At 50.9% G+C, this 21,216-nt stretch overlaps 1 protein-coding gene across 1 annotated transcript in view; it reads left to right on the top strand.

The window, feature by feature from the left end:
* Window positions 1-21,216, top strand: part of PACS2 (phosphofurin acidic cluster sorting protein 2) — a 421,633-nt gene that overhangs the window by 315,906 nt on the left and 84,511 nt on the right. The gene's annotated exons all lie outside the window — the stretch shown is intronic.

Genomic DNA, 21,216 nt, shown 5'->3' with positions numbered 1-21,216 from the left:
CCTAGTTCTGGAGCTTCCCCGTGCGCCCCGCTATTCCCCGTTTTCTGTTTCCTAAAATTCCCACTTTCTAGCAGTCGTTCGTGGCCACCTGTGGTTTCCCGTGAGTCACCTCGCTGTGCCCCCTGCCCAGAGTGGGAACCTTGGCTGCGCACGCCCTCAAATATCTGCAGATGCGGTTCATAATCGCCATAGGGCCCGTGACATACCCAGGAATAAGTCTAAAAAGAAATGCGCGACCTGGCGCGGTGGCTCACGCCTGTAATCCCAGCACTTTGGGAGGCCTAAGGCGGGCGGATCACATGAGGTGAGGAGTTCGAGACCAGCCTGGCCAACATAGCGAAACCCCGTCTCCACTAAAAATGCAAAAAAAATTAGCCGTGCTTAGTGGTGGGCGCCTGTAATCCCGGCTACTCGGGAGACTGAGACAGGAGAATCGCTTGAACCTGAGAGGTGGAGGTTGCAGTGAGCCGAGATCGCGTCATTGCACTCCAGTCTGGGTGACGGGACAAGAGTGAAACTCCGTCTCAGAAAAAAAAGAGAAAAAGGGAAATGCGCAAGATCCCACCCCCCACTCCCCACCCTTTTTTTTTTTTTTTTTTTGAGACGGAGTCTTTACTCTGTCGCCCAGGCTGGAGTGCAGTGGCGAGATATCGGCCAACTGCAACCTCCGCCTCCCAGGTTCAAGCGATTCTCCTCTCTCAGCCTCCTGGGGGAGTAGCTGGGATTACAGGCACCTGCCACCACGCCCGGCTAATTTTTGTATTTTTAGTAGAAATGGGATTTTGCTGTGCTACCCAGGCAGGTCTCGAACTCCTGACATAAAGTGATTCGGCCACCCAAAGTGCTGGGATTACAGGCGTAAGCCACCGCGCCCAGCCAAAATCCCATTTTTTAAAACTCTAATCTAAACCTTGACTGTAGGACCTAAAAGGAGTTCAAACTAAATTTAAAAAATAAACTACCCCATTCCTACGTGGAAGCAAAGTTGTAAATACATAAATTATTTACAAGTCGGTGTGTAAAATGATGTAATCCCAATCAAAATGCCAACAGGGTTTGGCACGCCTGTGCGTGCCTGCAATCCCAACACTGTGGGAGGCCGAGGAGGGAGGCTTGCTTGAGCCCCGAGGAGGAAGCTGCTAGTGAGTGGTGCACTCCAGCCTGGGCCACAGAGGGAGACCTTGTCTCTTAAAAAAAAAAAAAAAAAAAAAAAGTCAGCTGGGCGCGGTGACTCACACCTGTAATCCCAGCACTTTAGGAGGTCAAGGCAGGCAGACCACCTGAGGTCAGGACTTCGAGACCAGCCTGGCCAACATGGTGAAACTCCCTCTTTACAAAAATTAGGCCAGGCGAGGTGGCTCCTGCCTGTAATCAGAGCACTTTGGGAGGCCGAGGCAGGCGGATAATTTGAAGTCAGGAGTTCGAGACCAGCCTGGCCAACACGGCAAAACCCTGTCTCTACTAAAAGTACAAAAATTGGCGGGGCGCCGTGGCTCATGCCTGTAATCCCAGCACTTTGGGAGGCTGAAGCGGGTGAATCACGAGGTCGGGAGTTCGAGACCAGCCTGGCCAACATGGTGAAACCCTGTCTCTACTGAAAATACAAAAATTAGCTGGGTGTGGTGGCACATGCCTGCAATCCCAGCTACTTGGAAGGCTACGGTAGGAGAATCGCTTGAACCCAGGAGGCAGAGGTTGCAGTGAGCCAAGATTGCACCACTGCACCCAGCCTAGGCGACAGAGTGAGCCTGCATCTTAAACAAAAAACAAAAAAACACAATTACCAGCCGAGTGTAGTGGTGTATGCCTGTAATCCCAGCTACTGTGGAGGCTGAGGCAGGAGAATGCTTGAACTTGGGAGGCAGAGGTTGCAGTGAGCTGAGATCGTGCCACCGCACTCCAGCCTGGGCAAGACAGCAAGAGTCCGTCTCAAAAAAAAAAAAAAGAACAGAACCAAACAGCAAATATGTGAAAATGATACACTTTGGTGTGGCTGAGATCCTTGGGTCTTTTTCTGTCTACTTTTAGGTATGCTTGAAAAATCTTACTAAAATACATACAAAAATTAGCCAGGTATGGTGGCAGGCCCCTGTAGTCCCAGCTACTCGGGAGGCTGAGGCAGGAGAATTGCTTGAACCCAGGAGGTGGGGATTGCAGTGAGCTGAGATCGCACCACTGCACTCCAGCCTGAGCGACAGAGTGAGACTCTGTCTCAAAAAGAAAAAAAGAAAAAAAAACTTACTAAAATATATATATACATTAAAAAAAAAGAAAACCGGCCGGGCACATGGCTCATGCCTGTAATCCCAGCACTTTGGGAGGCCGAGGTGGGTGGATCACTTGAGGTTGAGAGTTCGAGACCAGCCTGACCAACATGAAGAAACCTCATCTCTACTAAAAATACAAAAATTAGCCGGGCGTGGTGGCGCATGCCTGTAATCCCGGCTGCTCGGGAGGCTGAGGCAAGAGTATCACTTGAATCTGGGAGGCAGAGGTTTTGGTGAGCTGAGATCGTGCCATTGCACTCCAGCCCGGGCAACAAGAGCAAAACTCCATCTCAAAAAAAAAGAAAAAAAGAAAAGCCACTAGTTTAGGCCTTTTGGAGCAGAGAAATTCTTCTGGCTTGAGTCTCCAAGGTAGTTTTGCATGCTCCCATGACCCATCCAAGCAGTGGGGGTGATGGGGTTGGCACTGGCCACTTTGGGAGGGCAAGAAGGCATCACCCTGAGGAGTGGGTTCAGATGCCAGCATCACTCATCCCCATGACAGATATTTGCTGGAATTTTAGAATATTCTTTTCTATTTGATTCCAGTAGTCTTGTGGTTTTGTTTTTACTGTTAGCTCTGAATACTACTTGGAATTTGGTTTTAGAAACAGTGTGAGGTCTGGATTCAATTTACCCATTTCCTCGTATACACGGAAATCCCAACCTTACTGAGGAGTCCATCTTTTTTCCTCACTGATTTGAGGTCTGCCCCCGACTTGGCTCTGTTCTTTTAGTTTGGGGTGGTGTTTGTTTTGTTTTATCTTGGAGGTTCTCTGGCATTGCTGGAACACAGCCCCTGAGCCTGTCAGAATCAGTTCTTTTCCCTTCCTGCCCAAAGGTAACCATTACCCAGCTTTGGATGGTCATCAGTGCCAAACAGATTTTATACTATCCATATACAATGTACACTATTGTTTTGCATGTTTGAAAACTATACATAAATGACCTCATACCTAACCTTCTACCATGTGCTTTGAGCCACACACCTGGCCTGCAAGGCCTTCTGTGACTCACCTCCCCTCTTGGCCACCACACTGTCTTTGTAAGAGGCAAGTCACTGCTTCCTGCCACACTCAGGGGCGTAGAAAGCTGCACTCCTGGAGAGAGGGTTTGGGAACGCACTGAGAAGCATCACCAGCCACACACCTTACCCACCCAGAGAAACACACGTGGTTGGTGGTGGTTGTTGGTTGGACTTGCGATCGCCAGCACTAGGAGCTCTGCACCAGCATGCTGCACGCAGCCAGAAGGAGATGGTCCTGGAGATGGAGAAGGGTCTGGGGAGCATACACTGCCTGCTCCAGTGCAAGAGAATGTTTTAGTTTTGTTTTGTTTTTGAGACAGAATCTCGCATTGTTTTCCGGGCTGGAGTGCAGTGGCGCGATCTTGGCTCACTGCAATCTTCTCCTCCCAGGTTCAAGCGATTCTCCTGCCTCAGCCTCCCAAGTAGCTGGGATTACAGGTGCCTGCCACCATCCCCAGAAAATTTTTTGTATTTTTAGTAGAGACAGGGTTTCATTATGTTGATCAGACTGGTCTCAAACTCCTGACCTCGTGATCCGCCCACCTCAGCCTCCCAAAGTGCTGAGATTACAGGTGTGAGCCACCATGCCCAGCCAAGAGAATGTTTAAGAAGGGACTAGAGGCAAACAGGCAGAACCAGGAGAGAGCCCCACAGGGGGGCAGCTGTGGAGGAGAGAAGCAGCAGAGGGCTGGGGATGTTGGCGTTGTCTCTCTGTCTCTGTCTGTCTGTCTGTCTCTATCTTTCTCTCTCTCTCTGTCTCTCTGTCTCCTTTCTCCATCTCCCCTCTATTTTTGGGGTTTTGTTTTTGTTTTTGGGACAGAATCTCACTCTGTACCCAGGCTAGAGTGCAGTGGCGCAATCTCGGCTCAATGCAGCCTCTGCCTCCACGGTTCAAGCGATTCTCCAGCCTCAGCCTCCCAAGTAGCTGGGATTACAGACATCCCCCACCAGGTCTGGCAAATTTTTGTATTTTTAGTAGAGATGGGGTTTCACCATGTCGATCAGGCTGGTCTCGAACTCCTGACCTCAGGTGATCCACCTGCCTTGGCCTCCCAAAGTGCTGGGATTACAAACACAAGCCACCACGTCCGGGCTTTTTTGTTGTTGTTTTTGAGATGGAGCCTTCATCTGTTGCCCAGACTGGAGTGCAATGGCGCGATCTCGGCTCACTGCAACCTCCGCCTCCCAGGTTCAAGCGATTCTCCTGCCTTAGCTTCCCGAGTAGCTGGGATTACAGGCATGCACCACCGCGCCTGCCTAATTTTGTATTTTTAGTAGAGATGGGGTTTCGCCATGTTGGCCAGGCTGGTCTGGAACTCCTGACCTCGTGATCCACCTGCCTCGGCCTCCCAAAGTGCGGGGATTACAGGCATGAGCCACTGCACCCGGCCTTGCCACACACTTTTAAAGAACCAGACTCACAAGAAGTCAGGACAGCACCAAGGGGATGGTGTTGAGCTATTCATGAAGGACCCACTCTTGTGATCCAATCCCCTCCCACCAGCCCCACCTCCCACACTGGAGATTACAGTTCCACAGGAGATTTGGTTGAGGAAACAGATCCAAGCCATATCAGGTGGACTTTTTCAGCAGAGATGATGGAAGTGAGAAGATGATGGAATGATGTCTTGAAGGTGCTGAAGAAAAACAGCACCAAACTAAATTCTGTGTTGGGTGTGGGCAGTGTAGGCCCCTCCTCTGGCCTTCTCCCCATCCAGCTGCTGAACGTGGTGGCAGGTGCCTGTAATCCCAGCTACTTGGGAGGCTGAGGCAGGAGAATGGCGTGAACCCGGGAGGAGGAGCTTGAGCCGAGATTGTGCCACTGCACTCCTGCCTGGGCAACAGGGTGAGACTATGTCTCAAAAAAAAAAAAAGAAATTAGGCCAGGCGTGGTTGCTCATGGCCAGCTCAGTGCCGGTAAACCCAGCACTTTGGGAGGCTGAGGTGGGCACATCACGAAGTCAGGAGTTCCAGACTAGCCTGACCAACATGGTGAAACTCCATCCCTACTAAAAATACAAAAATTAGGCCAGTCGCAGTTGCTCATGCCTGTAATCCCAGCACTTTGGGAGGCTGTGGTGGGCGGATCACGGAGTCAAGAGTTTCAGACCAGACTGGCCAACATGGTGAAACCCCGTCCCTCTAAAAATACAAAAATTAGCCGGGCATGGTGGTACGGACCTGTAATTACAGCTACTCGGGAGGCTGAGGCAGGAGAATGGCTTGAACCCAGGAGGTGGAGGTTGTAGTGAGCTGAGATCACGCCCCCGCACTCCAGCCTGGGTGACAGAGTGAGACTCCGTCCCAAAAACAAAAACAAAAAAAGTGTGTGGCACCACCACCAGATGTGGTGGCTCACACCTGTAATTCCAGCACTTTGGGAGGCCAAGGCTGGAGTGCAGTGGCGCAATCTCGGCTCACTGCAAGCTCCGCCTCCTGGGTTCACACCATTCTCCTGCCTCAGCCTCCCAACTAGCTGGGATTACAGGCGCCCGCCACCACACCTGGCTAATTTTTTTTTTTTTTTTTTTTTTTTTTTTTTTTTAATTTTTAGTAGAGATGAGGTTTCACTGTGTCAGCCAGGATGGTCTCGATCTCCTGACCTCGTGATCCACCCGCCTCAGCCTCCCAAAGTGCTGGGATTACAAGCACCCGCCACCACGCCCAGCTAATTTTGTTTTTGTTTTTAGTAGAGACGGGGTTTCACCATGTTAGCCAGGATGGTCTCGATCTCCTGACCTCGTGATCCTCCTGTCTTGGCCTCCCAAAGTGCTGGGATGACAGGCGTGAGCCACCACGCCCAGCCCAGTTCTGGAATTTTTATATGATTCTTTTTCTACAGATTCCAATTTTCTGATTAAATGCTCCATCTTAATTTTTCTTGAACATATTGATCACATTTTAAGGTACATACTACTAATTCATTATTATTATTATTTCTGAGACAGAGTCTCACTCTGTTGCTCAGGCTGGAGTGCAGTGGTGAGATCTCGGCTCACTGTAACCTCTGCCTCCCAGGTTCAAGTGATTCTCCTGCCTCAGCCTGCTGAGTAGCTGGGACTACAGGCGCGCCACCACACCAGCTAATTTTTTTGTATTTTTAGTAGAGATGGGGGTTTCACTGTGTTAGCCAGGATGGTCTCGATCTCCTGACCTTGTGATCCTCCCACCTTGGCCTCCCAAAGTTCTGGGAATACAGGCGTGAGCCACCACGCCCGGGCTGTACTAGTAATTTCAATACCTGGCAACCTATGGATTTATGTCTGTTGTTTATTCTTGGTTTATATGATCCTGTTTCCTGGCACACCTGGTAATTTTAGAATAAATGATCATTGTGACTAAAAGCTGTAGAGGTTCTGGGGAATATTCTTGTTACCCAAGGAACATTTATTTTTCTCTTTTTTTTTTTTTGAGACAGAGTCTCACTCTGTCACCCAGGCTGGAGTGCAGTGGCATGATCTCTGCTCACTGCAACCTCTGCCTCCCAGGTTCAAGCAATTCTCCTATCTCAGCTTCCCGAGTAGCTGGGATTACAGATGCACACAACATTTCTTTTTCTTTTTCTTTTTTTGGAGACAGAGTCTTGCTCTGTCACCCAGGCTGAAGTGGAGTGCAATGGCGCCATCTCAGCTCGCTGCAACCTCTGCCTCCCTGGTCCAAGCGATTCTCCTGCCTCAGCCTCCTGAGCAGCTGGGATTACAGGCTCCCGCCACCAAGCCTGGCTAATTTTTTGTATTTTTAGTAGAGATGGGGTTTTGTCATGTTGGCCAGGCTAGTCTCAAACTCCTGACCTCAGGTGATCCACCCGCCTTGGCCTCCCCAAGTGCTGGAATTAGAGGCATGAGCCGCTGTGCCTGGCCAGTTTTTTTTTTTTTTTTTTTTTCCTTCTTTTTTGGTTCAGACAGGGTCTCACTCTGTCGCCAAGGCTGGAGTGCAGTGGCACAATCATGACTCACTGTAGCTTTACTCTCCTGAGCTCAAGTGATGCTCCTGCCTCAGCCTCCAGAGCAGCTGGAGTTACAGGCATACACCATCCCCCTTAGCTAATTTTTAAATTTCTTTGTAGAGACAGGATCTCACTATGTTGCTCGGGTTGGCCTTGAACTCCTGGGCCCATGCAATCCTCCTGCCTTAGTTTCCCAAAGTGTTGGGATTACAGGCATGAGTCACTACACTCGGGCAATACTTTTTTTTTTTTCTTTGAGACTGAGTTTCGCTCTTGTTGTCCAGGCTGGAGTGCAATGGTGCTATCTTGGCTCACCGCAACCTCTGCCTCCTGGGTTCAAGTGATTCTCCTGCCTCAACCTCCCGAGTAGGTGGGATTACAGGTATGTACCACCACACCTGGCTAATTTTTTATTTTTAGTAGAGACGAGGTTTCTCCATGTTGATCAGCCCAGTCTCGAACTCCCGACCTCAGGTGATCCGCCCACTTCAACCTCCCAAAGTGCTGGGATTACAGGTATGAGCCACTGCACCCGGCCTATGTTTATTTTTTTAGATTTCATAATTTCCCTTTTATTTTTTGACCCAAGTGTTATTTGATAAGTGTACACACCCATGCAAGTAAGATGATAAACAGTTAATGCCTATAATGCCCAAATTCTGGGAGGCTAAAGTGGGAGGATCACCTGAGCCCAGGAGTTTGAGACCACCCTGGGTAACATAGTGAGATCGTGTCTCTATAAAAAAATTTTAAAAATTAGCTAGGCATGATGGTGCATGCCTGTAGTCCCAGCTACTTGGGAGGCTGAGGTGGGAGGATTGCTTGAGCCAGGGAGTTTGAGGCTGCAGTGAGCTATGAATGTGCCATTACACTCCAGCTTGCGTGACAGAGGGAGATGCTGTCTCCATAAATAAATAGAATAAAAGGATCTAACACCTCAAAAAGGGTCCTCATGCCCTTTCACATCCATGTCCCTGATTTTGATTATTTTTGTCTTTCTCTTTTTTTCATCATTTTAGAGTCTTATCAGTTTTACTGACCTTCTCAAAGAGATTTTCAATTTGGTGTATTGATTTTTCTCTATTGTCTCCCTTCTTTCCCACCCTCCCTCCCTCCCTTCCTTGCTTTCATTCTTTCTGTCTTTCCTTCCTGATAGAGTCTTGCCTGGAGTGCAGTGGCACAATCTCAGCTCACAGCAACCTCTCCTTTTTGGGCTCAAGCAATCATTCTACCTCAGCATTCTAGGTAGCTGGGATTACAGGTGCACACCACCACGCCTGGCTAATTTTGCCATGTTGCCCAGGTTGGTCTCAAACTCAGGTCTCAAACCTCCCAAAGTGCTGGGATTACAGGCGTGAGCCACTGTGCATGGCCCTATTTCGTTAATTTCTGCTCTCATTTTTGTTAGATCCTTCTTTCTGCTTAATTTGGTTCAATTTGTTCCCTTTTTCTAGTTTCTTTGTTTTTTAAAAATTGAGATAGTGTCTCATTCTGTCACACAAGCTGGAGTGCAGTAGCATAATCAAGCCTCACTGCAGACTCTACCTCCTGGGCTCAGGTGATCCTCCCACCTCAGCCTCCCGAGTAGCTGGAACTACAGGCATGTGCTACCACACCCAGATAATTTTTTCTGTAGAGATGGGTTTTTGCCTCATTGCCCAGGCTGGTCTGGAACTCCTGGGCTCAAGTGAGCCACCCACCTTGGCCTCCCAAAGTGCTGGAATTATAGGCATGAGCCACCGCTCCTGGCCCTTTTTCTAGGTTGTTTTTTTTTTTTTTTTTTTTTTTGAGACAGAGTCTCGCTCTATCACCCAGGCCGGAGTTCAGTGGTGCCATCTTAGCTCACTGCAACTTCTGCCTCCCAGGTTCAAGTGATTCTGTTGCCTCAGCCTCCCAAATAGCCCGGATTACAGGCATGCACCACCACGCCCAGCTAATTTTTGTATTTTTAGTAGAGACAGGGTTTCACCATGTTGGCCAGGCTGGTCCCGAACTCCTGACCTCAAGTGATCCACCTGTCTTGCCCTCCCAAAGTGTTGAGATTATAGGCATGAGCCAACGCACCGGCCCCTTTTTCTAGTTGTTTTTTTTTTTTTAATTTTATTTGTATAATTTTTTGAGGTAGAGTCTTGCTCTGTCAACCAGGCTGGAGTGCAGTGGTGCGATCTTGGCTCACTGCAAGCTCTGCCTCCCGGGTTCATGCCATTCTCCTGCCTCAGCCTCCCTAGTAGCTGGGACTACAGGCACCCGCTACCACACCCAGCTAATTTTTTGTATTTTTAGTTGAGACAGGGTTTCACTGTGCTAGCCAGGATGGTCTCAATCTCCCGGCCTCATGATCCGCCCGTCTCGGCCTCCCAAAGTGCTGGGATTACAGGTGTGAGCCACCACGCTTGGCCATGCCTGGCTAATATTTTGTATTTTTAGTAGAGATGGGGTTTCACCGTGTTAGCCAGGATGGTCTCGATCTTCTGACCTCGTGATCTTCCCGCCTCAGCCTCCCAAAGTGCTAGGACTACAGGCGTGAGCCACCGCACCTGGCCTTTTTCTAGTTTTTTTTTTTTTTTTTTTGAGACGGAGTCTTGCTCTGTAGCCCGGGCTGGAGTGCAGTGGCCGGATCTCAGCTCACTGCAAGCTCCGCCTCCCGGGTTTAGGCCATTCTCCTGCCTCAGCCTCCGGAGTAGCTGGGACTACAGGCGCCCGCCACCTCGCCCGGCTAGTTTTTTATATTTTTAGTAGAGACGGGGTTTCACGGTGTTAGCCAGGATGGTCTCGATCTCCTGACCTCGTGATCCGCCCATCTCGGCCTCCCAAAGTGCTGGGATTACAGGCTTGAGCCACCGCGCCCGGCCCTTTTTCTAGTTTTTTAAGGTGAAAGATGAGATCATTGATTTAAGATCTTTCTTTTATAAATAGGCATTTTATTGCCATAATTCTCCCTGTAATTACTACTTTAGCTGAATCCTGCACATTTCAATATGCTGTGTTTTCATTTTCATTCAGCTCAAGATTCTCTCCACTCGTAATTTCCTCTCGGATCCAATGGTTATTAGGAAGTGTATTGTTTCTAAATAGTCGGGAATTTTTCAAATATCTATTATTGATTTCTATGCAAAATGCTCTCTGTCCATGACGACATTTCATCCTCATGGCAACACTAGCTTGCAGACACTGTAGTCTCCATTTTATGGAGGGAACCCCTGAGGATGTGAGGGGCTATGAGCCCCAAATCTCATAGCCAGTAGGTGACAAAGACAGAATCCAATATGAGTCTGTGTGGCCACTGGATCCCTGCTCTCACGTGACAGACTAGAGAAGTTCTTTCCTGCACTCCCTCACCAAAGCCTGTGAGGTGCCTGCAGGTGCAGGGGGCTGCATGCCTCCCAGGCCACAGGGCCAAGTCAGGCGGTACAGGACTGGACTTTCATTGGCCAGAGGAGCACAGGGTGGGGAAGACCACACCCACGACGGTAAGAGGTTTAAAAGGTGTGGCTCCGGCCAGGCTCGGTGGCTCACAACTGTAATCCCAGCACTCTGGGAGGCGGAGGAGGGCAGATCACGAGGTCAAGAGATCAAGACCACCCTGGCCAACATGGTGAAACCCCGTCTCTACTAAAAATACAAAAATTAGCGGGGCATAGTGGCAGTTGCCTGTAGTCCCAGCTACTCGGGAGGCTGAGGCAGGAGAATCGCTTGAACCTGGGAGGTAGAGGTTACAGTGAGACGAGATGGCGTCATTGCACTTCAGCCTGGGCAATGAGAACGAAACTCTGTCTCCAAATAAGATAAAATAAAATAAAACAAAAAGGGGGTGGCTCTATTGGGCAATGGCCCAAGGTGGGTGCTGCCAGAACTAAGCCTTTGCTCAGATGGGCTGCTGCTAGAGCAGGGGTGCTATGGTCTGAACGTGCATTGTAGTAGTCCATTTTCGCACTGCTGATAAAGACATATGCAAGACTGGGCAATTAACAAACAAAAGAGGTTAACTGGACCTGTGGTTCCACAGAGGCCTCTGTGAGACTGCAGAGGCCTCACAGTCATGGAGGAAGGCAAGGAGGAGCAAGTCACGTCTTAAGAGGATGGCAGCAGGAAGAGAGAGAGCTTCTGCAGGGAAACTCCTCCTTATAAAACCATCAGATCTCATGAGACTTATTCTCAGTCACAAGAACAGCATGGGAAAGACCTGCCCCCACGATTCAATTACCTCCCACCAGGTCCCTCCACAACACGTGAGAATTCAAGATGAGATCTGGGTGGGTACACAGAGCCAAATCATAGCATATGTGTTCCCCCAAAGTCCATATGTTGAAGTCCTTGCCCCAAGGTGATGGTTTTAGAGAGGTGGGGCCTTTGGGAGATGAGGTCATGAGGGCTGATTCCCTCATGAGGGGGATTCATGTCCTCAGAAAAGTGGCTGGCTGGGCACTGTGGCTCACATCTGTGATCTCAGCACTTTGGGAGACCGAGGAGGGAGGATTGCTTGAGTCCAGGAGTTTGAGACCAGCCTAAGCAACATGGCAAAACCCTGACTCTACAAAAACTATGAAAACTTAGCCGGTTGTGGTGGCATGTGTCTGTAGTCCTAGCTACTTGGGAGGCTGAGGCAGGAGGATTATTTGAGCCCAGAAGGTTGAGGCTGCAGTGAGTTGAGATCACACCCCTCCACTCCAGCCTGGGCGACAGATTGAGAACCTGTCTCAAAGAAAAAAGAAACAAGAAAAAAGAAAAAACGTGACTGGAGGGAGCTTGTCTGCTGCTTCCCCCATGTGAGGATGCAGGAAGAGGGCGCCGTCCATGAACCAGGAAGTGGCCCTCGCCAGACACGGCATCTGCCAGCGCCGTGCTGAGAAATGAATTATGGTTCATAAGCCACTTGGACTGTGGTGGTTTGCCGTTGCAGTGTGAACCAACTGAGGCAGGGAGTAAGGCTCCCTACGTGATGTGAAGGCATAAAGAATGGAGCCAGCTTAGAGGGAGAATGCGGGGAACTGCCCTGGGGACCGGTTAGGTGCCCCCTGCCGCAAGCGCCCCGGGAAGCTTGGAAACATTTAGGAGTGACTGACAAGCTCAAAGAGTCAAGCAAGGGCGGCCGAGGGGCACCAGTGCCCTCAGAGCACCCACACTGGGCACCCAGCACAGGCTCCCGGTGCCCAGGGTCCTCTGTATTCCTCATTCAGCCCTGTGAGGCAGGGACCCTCACCTGCACCTCGCCAAAGAGGACGCTGCAAACGTGCAGTGGTCTCTGCTCTGGCTGTAAACAGGGAGAGGCTGTGGGCTTCCCCTAGACCTGACTCCAGCACACAGCAGCAGAGCGGGGCCCAGGCTGGGGGTGCAGGGCAGGAACATTCCTGCAAAGGGGGCCCCAGAGAGCTGGAAAGTAACGTAGGTGTTGCACTGAAATGAGAGAATTGCTTTAATCTGAATTGAACATGCTCTTAAAACTTAGACCAGGAAGGATTTCCTTTTCTCAGGGCCTAAGAAAAATGACCTGACCAGCGGGGTTCGAGTTTTGAAGGACGCGCCTAGGCACCTGCAAACTTCCCCCTCCTGGAGGCTTTCTTCATTCGTGGTGTCTTTTGTGTTTTGGGGTTTTTTTGTTTTGTTTTGTTTTTGAGACGCAGTCTTGCCCTGTCCCCCAGGCTGGAGTGCAGTGGCGCCATCTCGGCGTACCGCAATCTCCACCTCCCGGGTTCAAGCGATTCTCCTGCCTCAGCCTCCCAAGTAGCTAGGATTACAGGCGCCTGCCACTGCGCCCAGCTAATTTTTTCTTTTTTTTTTTTTTTTTTTTGAGACGGAGTCTTGCTCTGTTGCCCAGGCTGGAGCGCAGTGGCGCGATCTCGGCTCACTGCAAGCTCCGCCTCCTGGGTTCCCGCCATTCTCCTGCCTCAGCCTCCCGAGTAGCTGGGACTACAGGTGCCCGCCACCACGCCCAGCTAATTTTTTGTATTTTTAGTAGAGATGGGGTTTCACCGTGTTAGCCAGGATGGTCTTGATCTACTGACCTTGTGATCTGCCCGCCTCAGCCTTCCAAAGTGCTGGGATTACAGGCGTGAGCCACTGCGCCCGGCCTAATTTTTGTATTTTTAGTAGAGTCAGGGTTCCATCATGTTGACCAGCCTCGTCTTGAACTCCTGACCTCAAATGATCCATCTGCCTTGGCTTCCCAAAGTGCTGGGATTACAGGCGTGAGCCACCATGCCCAGCCTCATCGTGTTTTTTACTTTCTCTCGTTTGTGGTGCTTTGACATCTTGGGGTCTTGTGGACCTAGGGAGGGACTGCCCCTCCCAGGGTTAGCTAATTCCTAGAGACAGCAGACCACTTGCCTCCTCTGAGTATGCCTTATTCACTTTTTTTTTGTTTTAGACAGGATCTCACTCTTGTCACCCAGGCTGGAGTGCAGTGGTGTGATCATAGCTCCCTGTCATCTCAAACACCTGGGCTCAAGAGATCCTTTGGCCCCAGCCTCCCAAGGTACCGAGATCACAGGCTTGGGCCACCTTGCAGGCTGAGCATGCCTTTGATATGCAGAGCGACCATCATGAGTCCCACCTGCCTCCTTTCATCAGGCTCCTGCATTCTAGAACACTAGCCCCCTGCCCTAAATCACCCCAGGGCCAGGTACCAGATAGCTAGATACCACCCCCCAGCCCAGAGCCCATTGAAATTACCCAGTTCTGATTCTGCTCAGCTTGCCTACTCTGCCTTGCCTGGAAAATGGCAATAAAGGCCTTGCCCAGCCTTTCCCTTCACCCCCTCTCTGTCCTGACTGGCCCTGGGTGCTTCCCCATGTGCCCCTCCTCCTGGGAACTGTGAGTAATAAACTCCTCTTTCAAAGGCAGTTGTCTCTGTGTCTGCCATCTTTTATCACATTTGATTAAAATAACTCCCAGGTACTCTTAACAGCACTGTCCCCCATGCAGTAGTCAGCAGGGGAACCGGGCAGGGCAGGGTGTGCAAGCTTCTGTGGCCTTCTCACCTTCTCACCTGCTGCCTGGCCTTGGGCAAGTGCTTCAGTCTCTCTAGGTTTCTATTTCCTCGTCTGCATAACAGGGATAAGAGCAGTCCACCCTAGCACTGCGGGGTACGCTGGAGGACATGTGTCTGGTAGACAGACTGCTCAGAAGGCAAGTCCCCGTTCCTGTCTGTTCCCCACAACTTGAGTGAGACTTGGTGAGGCTCCAGTGCACCTTCCACCACAAAAGTCAAGGGCCAGGCCGGGATGGTGGCTCACGCCTGTCATCCCAGCACATTGGGAGGCAGAGGCAGGAGGATAGCTTGAGCCCAGGAGTTTGAGACAAGCCTGGGCAACAAAGTGAAATCCCTGTCTCTACAAAAAATGTAAAAATTAGCTGTGCGTGGTGGTGCGTGCCTATAGTTCAGCTACTTGGGAGGCTGAGGCAGGAGAATCATTTGAGCCCAGGCAACTGAGGCTGCAGTGAGTTATGATCACACCACTGCACTCCAGCCTGAGCCCCAGTGTGAGACTCTGTCTCTAAAAAAAACAATTAGGCTGGGCACAGTGGCTCACACCTATAATCCCAGCACTTTGTGAGGCCGAGGTGAGAGGACTGATTGAGCCGAGGAGTTTGAGACCAGCCTGGCAAATAGGGCAAAATAGCATCTCTAACAAAAATACAAAAATTAGCCAGGTGTGGTGGTACATGCCCATGGTCCCAGCTACTCGGGAGGCTGAAGAGGGAGGATTGCCTGAGCCCAGGAGATGGAAGTTGCAGTGAGCTGAGATGGCACCATTGCACTACAGCCTGGGCGACAGAGGCACATTCTGTCCTTTCTTTTTTTTTTTTTTTGAGATGGAGTCTTGCTCTGTCGTCCAGGCTGGAGTACAGTGGTGCAGTCTCAGCTCACTGCAGCCTCCACCTCCCGGGTTCAAGTGATTCTTCCGCCTCAGCCTCTGAGTAGCTGGGATTACAGGTGCACGCCACCATGCCTGGCTAATTTTTGTATTTTTAGTAGAGACGGGGTTTCACCATGGTGGTCAGGCTGGTCTGTAACTCCTGACCTCATGATCCGCCTGCCTCAGCCTCCCAAAGTGTTGGGATTACAGGTGTGAGCCACCGCGCCCGGCCACAACTCTGTCTCTAAATAAATAAATAATTTTTTAAAACCCGCCAGGCGTGGTAGCTCACACCTGCAATCCCAGCACTTAGGGAGGCCAAGGCAGGCGGATCATGAGGTCAGGAGATCAAGACCATCCTGGCTAACATGGTGAAACCCTATCTCTACTAAAAACACAAAAAATTAGCCAGGCGTGGTGGCGGGCGCCTGTAGTCCCAGCTACTCAGGAGGCTGAGGCAGGAGAATGGCGTGAGTCCGGAAGGCAGAGCTTGCAGTGAGTCGAGATAGCACCACTGCACTCCAGAGGGAGACTCTGTCTCAACAAACAAACAAACAAACAAACAAACCCTTAGGGGCCCAGCACAGTGGCTCACACTTGTAATCCCAGCACTTCGCGAGGCTGAGGCAGGAGGATAGTTTGAGTCCAGGAGATCCAAGCTGCAGCGAGCCATGATGGCACCACTGGACTCCAGCCTGGTTGACAGAGCAAGACCCTGTCAAGAAAACAAAAGAAAAAAAAGAAAAACAAAACCTAACAAAACCAGAAATCCATCCCGCACGAAGAGCCCTGAGGTTGGGTCTTGGCTGACACGTGTTGCGGTAATTGCTGTTCTGATGTCTGTGAATGTCCTTGGCTGATTTCTGTATTAGGGCGTGGGTGTTTTCCTTTCTTTTCTAATATTTAAGTTATGTCCTGGCTTACTGTGATAATATTCTATTGCGGGAAAGACAGAAGTATTAAAATTTATGCATCAAGGTCCTTCTTATTCTTGGGGCTCAGGATAACCACAGTCAAGAGGGGAGAGTTTTACTCCAGAATCCAGGTCAGGCTGTGCTCAACTTTACATCCTGATTTGTCACACAATCACATATCATGAGACTTTCCCCATGCTGCTAAAACTGAGGCAGTCTCCGTCTAGCTGGTTATTTCCCGTCCCATGGGGTGGATGTGCCAGGGCAAGTTTTGTCATTTTCCCAGGACCAGACATTCCTTTCTGTAAGTGTTGCTGTTTGAAATATCTCACACACCTGGACCTGCGTCCCTGTTGACATTTCCAGTGTCACCTGCAGGATGCCATGGGATACCCATGAGCCCAGGCAAATCTTCCAAGACGCTGCCAAGCCGCTCTCCAGGGCTGCTCTGGGCCCTGCTCCAGGTGCCGGGTGAAGGAGCTGCGCTGCCTGTACCTAACCCAGGAGGGGAGCAGCGCGCAGGACACTGAGGATGTCCTCACAACCTTAGGTCTGTATTAGGTCTAGATTAGCCTGTATCAAAGAGAAGGTGTTATGTACATCTTTTCTTTTTTTTCTTTTTCTTTTTTTTTTCTAGACAAAGTCTCACTCTGTTGCCCAGGCTGGAGTGCAGTGGCACGATCTTGGCTCACTGCAACCTCCGCCTCCCAGGTTCAAGCAATTCTCCTGTCTCAGCCTCCCAAGTAGCTGGGACTATAGGTGCCCGCCACCACACCCGGCTAATTTTTGTATTTTTAGTAGAGACGGGGTTTCACCATATTGGTCAGGTTAGTCTTGAACTCCTGACCTCCGGTGATCTGCCCATCTCGGCCTACTAAAGTGCTGGGATTACAGATGTGAGCCACTGTGCCCAGCCATGTGCATCTTTTTATAATTTACAATTCCTGATAGTAGTGACAACTGTCTCACTTGTTCTTTTGTGAATCTTTTGTAGCTTCTCTAACCATTTTCCACTGGGAATTTTTTAATGGTCTTATGGACGTGTATGATTTCCTTTGATATTAAGAATGTTACCCTGGTGAGCTGGGCATGGTGGCTCACGCCTGTAATCCCAGCACTTTGGGAGGCCGAGGTGGGTGGATCACGAGGTCAGGAGATCGAGACCATCCTGGCTAACGTGGTGAAACCCCATCTCTATTAAAGATACAAAAAATTAGCCAGGTGTGGTGGCAGATGCCTATAGTCCCAGCTACTCAGGAGGCTGAGGCAGGAGAATGGTGTGAACCCAGGAAGCAGAGCTTGCAGTGAGCTGAGATCATGCCACTGCACTCCAGCCTGGGCGACAGGCAGAGCAAGACTGTCTCAAAAGAAAAGAAAAGAAAAGAATGTTACCCTAGTGAAACATTCAGTATTCTTACAAAGATCATCCTCGGTAGTTTGTTGCATGGGGTGAGGGTTCCCTTTGTTCATTTGGTTTTTTTAGGACGGGGTGCAGCCCCAGTCAGATGGCGCCCGACTCTCCAGCCGGTGGCAGCTCACCCTGCTGTGGTTTGATTTTCCCTCCACAGTTAACACATGTTCATCGTGGAGAAAATAGGAGATAAAGGTAAGGAAAAAGGAGAAACCAAATCAATGGAATCCCCACCACACAGATACTTTCTTAATACTTTGGATTAATTTGTACCCTGTCAATATTTTTCTACACCTGAAAATAGGTGTTTCACATGTATAATCACTAACATGTAAATACATACTTTACATGGACATGTATTTTCACATACATTTTTCTTTTTTTGAGACAGAGTTTCACTCTTGTCACCCAGGCTGGAGTGCAGTGGCGCAATCTTGGCTCATTGGAACCTCTGCCTCTTGAGTTGAAGCGATTCTCCTGCCTCAGCCTCCTGAGTAGCTGGGATTACAGGCGCCCACCATCATGCCCGACTAATTTTTTATATTTTTAGTAGAGACGGGGTTTCACTGTGTTGGCCAGGATGGTCACAAACTCCTCACCTCAGGTGATCTGCCCACCTCGGCCTCCCAAAGTGCTGGGATTACAGGCATGAGCCACTGTGCCCAGGCTTTTTATCTTTATTTTTTTAGATGGAACCTGGCTCTGTTCCCCAGGATGGAGTGCAGTGGTGTGATCCTGGTTCACTGCAACCTCCACCTCCTGGGTTCAAGTGATTCTACCACCTCAGCTTCCCAAGTTACTGGGATCACAGACGCGCACCACCATGCCCAGGTACATTTCTGTATTTTTGTTAGAGATGGGACTTTGCCATATTGCCCAGGCTGGTCTTGAACTCCTGAACTCAAGGGATCTGTGGGCTTTGGCCTCTCAAAGTGCTGGGATTACAGGTGTGAGCCCCTGCGCCTGGTCTGTTTTCAGCTACTTTTAACTCACTATTTCTGCCAGCTGTAGAATATTCTATCAGGTTCTATCACAGCTCACCTAACCCTGTTCTACTCTACAACCCCGGGGTTGATTCCAGGCCTCACTCTCAGTAGTTGAGCTGCTCTGAGGGTGACCGTAGGAACTGTCCGCAGGTGTGGCTGCGGTGCAGTGATCTCAGCGGTCTCAGAGCTCCTGGCCATCCCCCAGATGGCCCCCAGAAAATGCCTCCAGGAGGAAGGCCCTGCTGTACCTTCTTTGTGACGTTTCCTCCTCAGCCTCAGTGATGGCCACGGGCTCCAAGCACGGGAGTGGACGTGGCAGGGCCTGTCTAGGGGTTCGGCAGTTCTGTCCCTCAGCCATAGCATGGGCTGGGCAGGGACCTGGCCACATGGGGCTGCTTCCTCAGCCCAGCTCCTGGCAGGAGGAAGAGCAGGGGTGCTGTGGGCTGGAGCCGCCAACTGACCAGTGCTGGCCCTGGAGGAGGCCCTTGCCACTCATCTGACTGGCCCCTCCCCGACTCTCTGACTCCGGCAGGGCCTGCTGTGTGTCTGTGTCATCTTAGCCCAGGCTGAGGAGATGAATGCATTTCCAAGGAGCCCATGGTCCTGGTGCCCGACTGGAAAAGCCCGAGCCTTGACCCTAGGTGGAGGGACCTAGCAAAGCCAGGCGGACAGGGGAAAGGCCTCGGCCCATCCTGTCCCATGGCCAGGGGTTGGGGATTCGTCTTTTTAATACGAATGGAGTCCTATTCAAGCATTCGGAACCTTGAGGCTTTACCTTATTAAATAATAATTCCCACAACCTCCCGGGCTCCGGGGCAGCACGTGGTAGGACCAGCTTTCAGGTTGTCCTCCTGGGACTCCAGGGCTCTGAAGGACCCTCTTCTTGGACCTCCTCCCCAACCATGCCCAGCCACCCCAGTCATCCGAGAGGTTTGTCTCAAACCAAGTTTCTGCTTTTTTTTTTTTTTTTTTTTTTTTTTGAGATGGAGTCTTGCTCTGTCACCCAGGCTGGAGTGCAGTGGCCGGATCTCAGCTCACTGCAAGCTCCGCCTCCCGGGTTCACGCCATTCTCCTGCCTCAGCCTCCCGAGTAGCTGGGACTACAGGCGCCCGCCACCGCGCCCGGCTAGTTTTTTGTATTTTTAGTAGAGACGGGGTTTCACCGAGTTAGCCAGGATGGTCTCGATCTCCTGACCTCGTGATCCACCCGCCTCGGCCTCCCAAAGTGCTGGGATTACAGGCTTGAGCCACCGCGCCCGGCCTAAGTTTCTGCTTTAAAGAAAACGTTACCAGAGAAAGCACCAGTGCTCCAAACATGGGGGTGGGGTCATGGGGTCATGGGGAGGGGTGCCGCCCAGCCTTCAGGGATCTCCCCCTGTGACCCACAGCCCACAAGAGAAGGACCAGCACAGCGTCATTTTCCAACAGAGGAGAGAAGTGCAAATAACAGGTTCTGGCTAAAAAGTTACTCTGATCACCCAAAGGACATCTGTCCACTTGGAAAATAGAGAAGACCACAGTCCCATCACCACCATCCCACCTTAACAACAAATATAAATGTGGTCACAGGTGTGATGCATGGTGTGTTTTGTGTCCCTGCCTTCCTGCTTGGCAGAAGCATTGATGTAGACCCACCATACGGGTACTTGGGGCCACTCTGGTACAGACTGTATGGGTCACATCCTGACCTCTGGCAGCTGCATAACCTTACAGGCCGCCGTCTCCTCTTCTGTCACTTGGGATGGGACAGAGCTGTCATGTCCCTTAAGGCCTCACAACGGTGCCTGGCACAGAGGAGGGGCACTGCTCAATGGTGGCAGCTGGTGCCAAGCCCTGCCGTGCACGGCTTAGTCACCCCGCATCTCCTCACTTGACCCCCAGTTGTAGTCCCTGCCTGGGTTAGACGCTGGCGCACACAGGCACAATGTGTCAGGCGGCCCATCCATCTGACTGCAATTGCACACTCGCCAGGTCCAGCAGCTCCGTACGCTCAGTTCTGGGGTCAATGGGTGCCTGTCTCCTGCCCTCCCATCACAGCCAGCCCTGTCCTCCTGGGGTACAGCTACCCCCTCTCTGGACATAGTCACTTCTACCCCTACCCTGTCTCAAAGGTATGAGATCCACAGGCTCTGCCCTCCGAGCAGCAACGTAAGACAATACCCCAGTCAGCTGGCCGAGGTCAGACAGACCCTCGTGGCTCTCAGTGTACCACCCCAGAGGAGCCGGGAGCACGTGTGAAACACAGATTCCCTTGTTTTCTCCCAAGTGGGACCCTGGCTTTAAGCAGTCGCAGCTGTTTGCAGTTCTAGATACAGGAGTTACAGCTGGAGGCTGAGCTCGCTCAACGGAGGAAGCAGCGGCATGAGGGCCTTTGCAGAAGGAGATGACAGGGGCACTGGGCTGGCAAGCCCCATGGGCCAGGGGAGAAACCAGCTCCAAGTCAATTTGCTTGGGCTGGATTTGTTTCAGTAAAACTACTTGTAGACAACAAGACACAGGGCAGAGAGAAAAGCAACTGTAAACTAACTGTGAAACAAGGAAACAGAAGAGAGGCCAGAAAACCGTTTCCTAAATCTCGGCGCAGCATCTGGTGCTGGACCAGAGCCGCTGCCAAACAGATGGGGGAACCACCCTCCCTGAGCCCCAGAGCCTAGACGTCAGGCCCGGCGGCTCTAGCTATCGCCTCCTCTTTGCTTGGGTCCTCAAGTTCACTGTAAACTCCAGGACCAGGAGCCAGCCTTGGCTCCAGACATTTGTTCTCCATTGTCCTGAGTTCAACTCTGAAAAGCGGCGCTGAATAAGGATGCTGGGAC

This window comes from Macaca thibetana, chromosome 7 (assembly GCF_024542745.1).
Source record: "Macaca thibetana thibetana isolate TM-01 chromosome 7, ASM2454274v1, whole genome shotgun sequence".
Classification (NCBI taxonomy): domain Eukaryota; kingdom Metazoa; phylum Chordata; class Mammalia; order Primates; family Cercopithecidae; genus Macaca; species Macaca thibetana.
This window is presented reverse-complemented; position numbering and strand designations above follow the sequence as displayed.